At 56.9% G+C, this 7,500-nt stretch overlaps 2 non-coding genes and 1 pseudogene across 2 annotated transcripts; all 3 read right to left on the reverse strand.

Moving 5' to 3' along the window:
• LOC144413469 (large subunit ribosomal RNA) overlaps nt 1–803 on the reverse strand; it is a 3,695-nt pseudogene extending 2,892 nt beyond the window's left edge.
• Nucleotides 804–1,091: 288 nt separating this feature from the next.
• On the reverse strand, nt 1,092–1,245 carry LOC144413256 (5.8S ribosomal RNA). The gene has a single exon (XR_013469293.1). It is a non-coding gene; the product is annotated as a 5.8S ribosomal RNA (ribosomal RNA).
• A 298-nt stretch (nt 1,246–1,543) lies between these two features.
• LOC144413289 (small subunit ribosomal RNA) lies at nt 1,544–3,353 on the reverse strand. The gene has a single exon (XR_013469323.1). It is a non-coding gene; the product is annotated as a small subunit ribosomal RNA (ribosomal RNA).
• Nucleotides 3,354–7,500: the final 4,147 nt, after the last annotated feature.

A 7,500-nucleotide genomic window follows, 5' to 3' on the forward strand; every position in this document is an offset into this window, starting at 1 on the left:
TGGCCACGGACCCCGAGCGCGTCGACGGCGCGCCACCGAAGCGGCAGCCCGCCGAACACCGGCACTGCGTACAGTGCAGGCGAACGACAAGCCAGCCGAACGGCGACGGCCGCACACAGAGAGCGCGCGGCATCCTTTCCTCGATCCGCCGCCGGGCCGCACCGCCCGCGCGCTGTAACACCCCCGCCGGAGCGGAGGCCACCTTCGCGCGGGGACTTAGACCGACGGCAAACCGGTCGTGACCCGCGCCGGTCGCTAGTGCGCTGAGACGGTGCGCGAGCCGACTCGGCAGCGGCGCCTTAAGCGTCCGCGAACCGAGACGGCGCGCCCCCGCACCCAACTGAAAGCGAGCCGGCGACCTGACGGGCCCTCCCGTTTGCCTCTCAACGGTTTCACGTACTCTTGAACTCTCTCTTCAAAGTGCTTTTCAACTTTCCCTCACGGTACTTGTCCGCTATCGGTCTCGCGACCGTATTTAGTCTTAGGTGGAGTTTACCACCCGCTTTGGGCTGCATTTCCAAACAACCCGACTCCGAGAAGACCCGAAGCGGCCAAGGCAAGCGCCCCTATGGGCCTAACACCCGCCGTGGGACGAGGCCTCGATCAGAAGGACACCGGCGCTCGCCGTCAGCCGCACTGGGACTTCCGTACGTCACAACTCGGCGCGCTCGAAAAGCGCGCAGAGTCGACGCTGGACTCTTCCCGGTTCACTCGCCGTTACTCAGGGAATCCCTGTTGGTTTCTTTTCCTCCGCTTAATAATATGCTTAAATTCAGCGGGTGCTCTCGCCTGAACTCAGGTCGTATGTGTCAAGCGGGCCGCTTCTTACACGGCCCGCTGGCATCGCAAGTCGTCGCCGCCGGCGCCGACCGAGCGCGTACCGTCGCCGCCTTGGCCCACGGTCGGTCTTGATCTCGTGACCGGACCGACCGACCTGGACCCGCCCCTCGAACGTAGTTGAACACGTCGAGGGGCCGGCGGTGTACGGGACACGCGGTCGCGCCGAGAAAGCTCGGCGACCGCTTCAACTTGGGGCGACGCCCGGCCGTCTTCGCAGAGGCCAGGCGACGGCCCTCGGGTGAGGACGAACGCGACCCTGAGGCAGACGCGGTCCCGGGATTGACCCGAGACCGCAATTCGCGTTCAGAAGGTCGACGTTCAGTGTGTTCTGCAATTCACATTACCTCTTGCACTTGGCTGCGTCCTTCATCGACTCGCGAGCCGAGTGATCCACCGTTAAGAGTCGTCCTCGACGTTTCGCCCGGCGCCGAAGCGCGCGGACGTCACACTGTGGGATCGACCACAAAACCACCACCGACAACAACTGCACAAAAACACCAACAAACGGCGCCGAGCGACCGCCGGGCTGGGCCGGCGGCACATCGAGCGCGGTGCCCAGAAGCCACCATCGCACTCGGCTGCCTTGCTATGCCAACGTGTTACGCGTGTCGCACGGGGCGGAACCCCGATTGACGGCCGCCCTCTCGGCGGCACTCAAAGACAATTCAGTGCGCGGTCGGCCGGGGCCTACCACCACCTTCGGTAATGATCCTTCCGCAGGTTCACCTACGGAAACCTTGTTACGACTTTTACTTCCTCTAAATGATCAAGTTTGATCGTCTTCTCGACACGCCGACGCGGCCGTTGCCAGCCGCGACGGGGCCGATCCAAGGATCTCACTAAACCATTCAATCGGTAGTAGCGACGGGCGGTGTGTACAAAGGGCAGGGACGTAATCAACGCAAGTTGATGACTTGCGCTTACTGGGAATTCCTCGTTCAAGGGAAACAATTGCAAGTCCCTATCCCAATCACGAATGAGGTTCAACGGGTTACCCGGACCTTTCGGCCTAGGTTAGACACTCGCTGCTTCACTCAGTGTAGCGCGCGTGCGGCCCCGGACATCTAAGGGCATCACAGACCTGTTATTGCTCAATCTCGTGTGGCTAAACGCCACTAGTCCCTCTAAGAAGTTAGACGCCGACCGAGAAGGTCGCGTAACTATTTAGCATGCCAGAGTCTCGTTCGTTATCGGAATTAACCAGACAAATCGCTCCACCAACTAAGAACGGCCATGCACCACCACCCACAGAATCAAGAAAGAGCTCTCAATCTGTCAATCCTACCTGTGTCCGGGCCGGGTGAGTTTCCCCGTGTTGAGTCAAATTAAGCCGCAGGCTCCACTCCTGGTGGTGCCCTTCCGTCAATTCCTTTAAGTTTCAGCTTTGCAACCATACTTCCCCCGGAACCCAAAGACTTTGGTTTCCCGGAAGCTGCCGGAAAGGTCGTCATGGTAACGCCTCCCGATCGCTAGTTGGCATCGTTTATAGTCAGAACTAGGACGGTATCTGATCGTCTTCGAACCTCTGACTTTCGCTCTTGATTAAAGAAAACATTCTTGGCGAATGCTTTCGCAGTAGTTCGTCTTCCGCCGATCCAAGAATTTCACCTCTAACGGCAGAGTACGGACGCCCCCGTCTGTCCCTCTTAATCATTACCTCGTGCTCCGAAAACCAACAAAATAGAACCGAGGTCCTATTCCATTATTCCATGCAACACTATGCAGGCGAACAGCCTGCTTTGAACACTCTAATTTTTTCAAAGTAAACTTATCGGCCACCGCCGACACTCAGTCAAGAGCACCGAAGGAGAACCGAAGGTGAGGCGAACGCAACCAGTGACACGCCTTGCGACGGACCGGCGGCGCTCGCCCATAATCCAACTACGAGCTTTTCAACCGCAACAACTTTAGCATACACTGTTGGAGCTGGAATTACCGCGGCTGCTGGCACCAGACTTGCCCTCCAATGGATACTCGTTAAGAGTTTTAGGATGTACTCATTCCAATTACAGGGCCTCGTTAGAGTCCTGTATTGTTATTTTTCGTCACTACCTCCCCGTGTCGGGAATGGGTAATTTGCGCGCCTGCTGCCTTCCTTGGATGTGGTAGCCGTTTCTCAGGCTCCCTCTCCGGAATCGAACCCTGATTCCCCGTTACCCGTTATCACAAAGGTAGGCACGTAGCGTACCTTCGACAGTTGATAGGGCAGACACTTGAATGATACGTCGTCGGTGCAGAGACCGTACGATCCGCGTGGTTATCCAGAGTCATCAAACGTCACAGGACGAACCCGGTCGGTTTTGATCTGATAAAAGCGCGCCTCCCGAAGTCGGCGCTTAATGCATGTATTAGCTCTAGAATTACCACAGTTATCCACTTCGCTTACGAGACCAAATAAACCAAGACTGATTTAATGAGCCATTCGCAGTTTCGCTTTACGAGAACTCGTACTTGCACCTGCATGGCTTAATCTTTGAGACAAGCATATCACTACTGGCAGGATCAACCAGATAGCTGCGACAGCTGCGCTCGGCCCTTGCTGGGCCGCCCGGCGCGTGCTCGTCGCATTCGTTTAAGACCGAGGCGATCGCCTGCGGCCGTACTCAGCTTCGACAGTCGCTGGCCGCGACGTCCACGCTCTCGCCGGCAGTGCCAGGCGGAGCGATTTGCGTTTTTTCTTTGCTCGCCCTCTCTCGGGCTCGATCCATTCAGTTTCGCACAAACAAGAGCTCTGCCGGCCGCCTGCAGCGGTGCCTAAAACCCGGGCATAACAATGCGACCGTTCTGCTAGGCCGACAAGCGCTCAAGCCAGACGCTCGATCGAACGCCCCCTACATATTAGTCGAGACAACGGCTCGCTCATTAGCATCGCGTTTGTACTTTAACTTTTTTTGGCTCGGCTTCTTTCGACGCCGATGCCGGCGACGCAGCACTCTCTCGCCCGCCAGCCACCGAGAAAAGGGTGCGCTCCGACCGGCCCCGCACCGCTCTTTCTTGGCTCATTCGAAATTACTGTCTTTCGCTCTGACATGCCTTACCTAGGGTTAGGCTAGTATGCTTGCACGTTTGTACTTTAACTTTTTCCGGCTCGGTTTCTTTCGACGCCGATGCCGGCGACGCAGCACTCTCTCGCCCGCCAGCCACCGAGAAAAGGGTGCGCTCCGACCGGCCCCGCACCGCTCTTTCTTGGCTCATTCGAAATTACTGTCTTTCGCTCTGACATGCCTTACCTAGGGTTAGGTTAGTATGCTTGCACGTTTGTACTTTAACTTTTTTCGGCTCGGTTTCTTTCGACGCCGATGCCGGCGACGCAGCACTCTCTCGCCCGCCAGCCACCGAGAAAAGGGTGCGCTCCGACCGGCCCCGCACCGCTCTTTCTTGGCTCATTCGAGTTTACTGTCTTTCGCTCTGACATGCCTTACCTAGGGTTAGGTTAGTATGCTTGCACGTTTGTACTTTAACTTTTTTCGGCTCGGCTTCTTTCGACGCCGATGCCGGCGACGCAGCACTCTCTCGCCCGCCAGCCACCGAGAAAAGGGTGCGCTCCGACCGGCCCCGCACCGCTCTTTCTTGGCTCATTCGAAATTACTGTCTTTCGCTCTGACATGCCTTACCTAGGGTTAGGCTAGTATGCTTGCACGTTTGTACTTTAACTTTTTCCGGCTCGGCTTCTTTCGACGCCGATGCCGGCGACGCAGCACTCTCTCGCCCGCCAGCCACCGAGAAAAGGGTGCGCTCCGACCGGCCCCGCACCGCTCTTTCTTGGCTCATTCGAAATTACTGTCTTTCGCTCTGACATGCCTTACCTAGGGTTAGGTTAGTATGCTTGCACGTTTGTACTTTAACTTTTTTCGGCTCGGCTTCTTTCGACGCCGATGCCGGCGACGCAGCACTCTCTCGCCCGCCAGCCACCGAGAAAAGGGTGCGCTCCGACCGGCCCCGCACCGCTCTTTCTTGGCTCATTCGAAATTACTGTCTTTCGCTCTGACATGCCTTACCTAGGGTTAGGCTAGTATGCTTGCACGTTTGTACTTTAACTTTTTTCGGCTCGGCTTCTTTCGACGCCGATGCCGGCGACGCAGCACTCTCTCGCCCGCCAGCCACCGAGAAAAGGGTGCGCTCCGACCGGCCCCGCACCGCTCTTTCTTGGCTCATTCGAAATTACTGTCTTTCGCTCTGACATGCCTTACCTAGGGTTAGGTTAGTATGCTTGCACGTTTGTACTTTAACTTTTTTCGGCTCGGCTTCTTTCGACGCCGATGCCGGCGACGCAGCACTCTCTCGCCCGCCAGCCACCGAGAAAAGGGTGCGCTCCGACCGGCCCCGCACCGCTCTTTCTTGGCTCATTCGAGTTTACTGTCTTTCGCTCTGACATGCCTTACCTAGGGTTAGGCTAGTATGCTTGCACGTTTGTACTTTAACTTTTTCCGGCTCGGTTTCTTTCGACGCCGATGCCGGCGACGCAGCACTCTCTCGCCCGCCAGCCACCGAGAAAAGGGTGCGCTCCGACCGGCCCCGCACCGCTCTTTCTTGGCTCATTCGAAATTACTGTCTTTCGCTCTGACATGCCTTACCTAGGGTTAGGTTAGTATGCTTGCACGTTTGTACTTTAACTTTTTTCGGCTCGGTTTCTTTCGACGCCGATGCCGGCGACGCAGCACTCTCTCGCCCGCCAGCCACCGAGAAAAGGGTGCGCTCCGACCGGCCCCGCACCGCTCTTTCTTGGCTCATTCGAGTTTACTGTCTTTCGCTCTGACATATCCTTACCTAGGGTTAGGCTAGTATGCTTGCACGTTTGTACTTTAACTTTTTCCGGCTCGGTTTCTTTCGACGCCGATGCCGGCGACGCAGCACTCTCTCGCCCGCCAGCCACCGAGAAAAGGGTGCGCTCCGACCGGCCCCGCACCGCTCTTTCTTGGCTCATTCGAAATTACTGTCTTTCGCTCTGACATGCCTTACCTAGGGTTAGGTTAGTATGCTTGCACGTTTGTACTTTAACTTTTTTCGGCTCGGTTTCTTTCGACGCCGATGCCGGCGACGCAGCACTCTCTCGCCCGCCAGCCACCGAGAAAAGGGTGCGCTCCGACCGGCCCCGCACCGCTCTTTCTTGGCTCATTCGAGTTTACTGTCTTTCGCTCTGACATGCCTTACCTAGGGTTAGGTTAGTATGCTTGCACGTTTGTACTTTAACTTTTTTCGGCTCGGCTTCTTTCGACGCCGATGCCGGCGACGCAGCACTCTCTCGCCCGCCAGCCACCGAGAAAAGGGTGCGCTCCGACCGGCCCCGCACCGCTCTTTCTTGGCTCATTCGAAATTACTGTCTTTCGCTCTGACATGCCTTACCCAGGGTTAGGCTATTATGCTTGCACGTTTGTACTTTAACTTTTTCCGGCTCGGCTTCTTTCGACGCCGATGCCGGCGACGCAGCACTCTCTCGCCCGCCAGCCACCGAGAAAAGGGTGCGCTCCGACCGGCCCCGCACCGCTCTTTCTTGGCTCATTCGAAATTACTGTCTTTCGCTCTGACATGCCTTACCTAGGGTTAGGTTAGTATGCTTGCACGTTTGTACTTTAACTTTTTTCGGCTCGGTTTCTTTCGACGCCGATGCCGGCGACGCAGCACTCTCTCGCCCGCCAGCCACCGAGAAAAGGGTGCGCTCCGACCGGCCCCGCACCGCTCTTTCTTGGCTCATTCGAGTTTACTGTCTTTCGCTCTGACATGCCTTACCTAGGGTTAGGTTAGTATGCTTGCACGTTTGTACTTTAACTTTTTTCGGCTCGGCTTCTTTCGACGCCGATGCCGGCGACGCAGCACTCTCTCGCCCGCCAGCCACCGAGAAAAGGGTGCGCTCCGACCGGCCCCGCACCGCTCTTTCTTGGCTCATTCGAAATTACTGTCTTTCGCTCTGACATGCCTTACCTAGGGTTAGGTTAGTATGCTTGCACGTTTGTACTTTAACTTTTTTCGGCTCGGTTTCTTTCGACGCCGATGCCGGCGACGCAGCACTCTCTCGCCCGCCAGCCACCGAGAAAAGGGTGCGCTCCGACCGGCCCCGCACCGCTTTTTCTTGGCTCATTCGAGTTTACTGTCTTTCGCTCTGACATGCCTTACCTAGGGTTAGGTTAGTATGCTTGCACGTTTGTACTTTAACTTTTTTCGGCTCGGCTTCTTTCGACGCCGATGCCGGCGACGCAGCACTCTCTCGCCCGCCAGCCACCGAGAAAAGGGTGCGCTCCGACCGGCCCCGCACCGCTCTTTCTTGGCTCATTCGAAATTACTGTCTTTCGCTCTGACATGACTTACCTAGGGTTAGGCTAGTATGCTTGCACGTTTGTACTTTAACTTTTTCCGGCTCGGCTTCTTTCGACGCCGATGCCGGCGACGCAGCACTCTCTCGCCCGCCAGCCACCGAGAAAAGGGTGCGCTCCGACCGGCCCCGCACCGCTCTTTCTTGGCTCATTCGAAATTACTGTCTTTCGCTCTGACATGCCTTACCTAGGGTTAGGTTAGTATGCTTGCACGTTTGTACTTTAACTTTTTTCGGCTCGGCTTCTTTCGACGCCGATGCCGGCGACGCAGCACTCTCTCGCCCGCCAGCCACCGAGAAAAGGGTGCGCTCCGACCGGCCCCGCACCGCTCTTTCTTGGCTCATTCGAAATT

Source organism: Styela clava, chromosome 15, assembly GCF_964204865.1.
Source record: "Styela clava chromosome 15, kaStyClav1.hap1.2, whole genome shotgun sequence".
NCBI lineage: Eukaryota > Metazoa > Chordata > Ascidiacea > Stolidobranchia > Styelidae > Styela > Styela clava.